The sequence below is a fragment of the Panicum hallii genome, chromosome 9 (assembly GCF_002211085.1).
Source record: "Panicum hallii strain FIL2 chromosome 9, PHallii_v3.1, whole genome shotgun sequence".
NCBI classification, from domain to species: Eukaryota; Viridiplantae; Streptophyta; class Magnoliopsida; order Poales; family Poaceae; genus Panicum; species Panicum hallii.
In genome coordinates, this window is record NC_038050.1 from 11,492,759 (window position 1) to 11,494,451 (window position 1,693).

Here is a 1,693-nt window from a genome sequence, read left to right on the forward strand (position 1 = left end):
AAAGGTCCCTGTGGGCCCAGAGAAACAGCCATTTAAGGTGACCGGTAACTACATGTGGTAACGGTCTTTGTTAGTTGCCCGTTACAAATACGTGTTATCAGTAACGGGCACTTGCCTGTTACCTTTGTTCGCTCATTTGTAACGCTAGATCAGTAACAGCGCTTTGCCCGTTACCAAAGTCATCAATGCCCGTTACCGATATACATATGTTTTCACGTGGTGTCATGGGCCTCGCGTCCCGCCGTGACAAGATCTTCCGCAAGCTCGACGGCTTCTTCGAGCACGTGCTCGACCAGCACCTGGACCCCGCTCGCGCCAATTCAGACGGTGATGATGGTAGCTCCCGGTCACACCTCGTGCAGGAGCTCATCGACCTCTGGAGGGAGCACGGAGCCGCCAAAGGCATCACCAGGGACCATGTGAAGGCCATTCTCATGGTAATCTTTATTCTTTTCAAGTGAATAGATACAAATTTTATTCATCAATTCACTGTACATGCAAAAGTCGTTAACAAGTCCAAGCACACATCTTTTTTCAATTTCAGGATACTTTCGTTGGTGGCAACAACACCAGCTCAGTGACCATGCACTGGGCGATGTCGGAGCTGCTCCGGCATCCACTGGAGCTCAAGAAGGTTCAGGACGAGATCAGAGCAGCGGTAGCAGTCAGCCAGGAACTGGTGCGGCACGACGACATGCCCAAGCTCAGGTACCTCAGGATGGTGGTGAAGGAGACGCTGCGGCTCCACCCCGGCGACGCTGCTCGTCCCCCGGCAGACGACCCGGGGGATCAAGGTCGGAGGGTACGACATCCCGGCGGACACGAAGGTCATCGTGAACGCCTGGGCGATCGGCAGGGACACCGGTGCGTGGAAGGACCCGGAGGAGTTCCGCCCGGAGAGGTTCCGGGGCAGCGACGTCGACTTCAACGGCGCGCACTTCGAGCTCCTGCCCTTCGGCGCCGGCCACCGGATCTGCCCGGGGCTGGCGATGGGCGTGGCCAACGTGGAGTTCATCCTGGCCAGCTTGCTCTACTGCTTCGACTGGGAGCTGCCGGAGGGGGTGCGAGGAGAAGACGTGAGCATGGAGGAGGCGGGAGCACTGACGTTCCACAAGAAAATTCCGCTGATGGTCGTGCCAACAAGGTTCCATAGGAGTCATGCATGAATGATCGGAAAAGAGACCAAGATAATTTTTCGTTGCATTTCCTGTCAATGTTTTCGTATAGCTTGTTTGTTTTTCTTTTAGGCCCGTTTGGATCCGAATTGGAATTTACTTAATTGAGTAAGCTATTTGTCTTGGAATATGATATTCCATAACTTTCCAAAATATATATAAGCTTATCTTAAATTTAGAGGGGTGGTAGATGGAAATTTATAGCACACTCTTCAACTCGCTTTTCTATAATAGAAGTGCGGTAACTAAGTATCTCTTATATATGGCCAACAATAATATATAAATATATTCCATATGCAACTACATTAGCTTAATTAATTTATGTCTAAATTATAATTATTAGAATGGAATTCAATTCCAAGGATTCAAATGGAGCCTTAGGTTTTTTCTGGTGTGTGTCCAACTTTCCAGATGTTTGTGAGTTTGATGGCTGGAGGTTCTACTTCATCTTTCATCCAAAAAAGTTTCAATATGATTGTCATCACGATTCAGCCAAGTTTCAAATTATCTCTATGGTA

The 1,693-nt window shown here is 49.1% G+C and overlaps 1 pseudogene; it reads left to right on the top strand.

Moving 5' to 3' along the window:
- The first annotated feature begins 206 nt into the window (after window positions 1–206).
- On the top strand, window positions 207–1,166 carry LOC112872772 (annotated as a pseudogene).
- The last annotated feature ends 527 nt before the right edge of the window (window positions 1,167–1,693 follow it).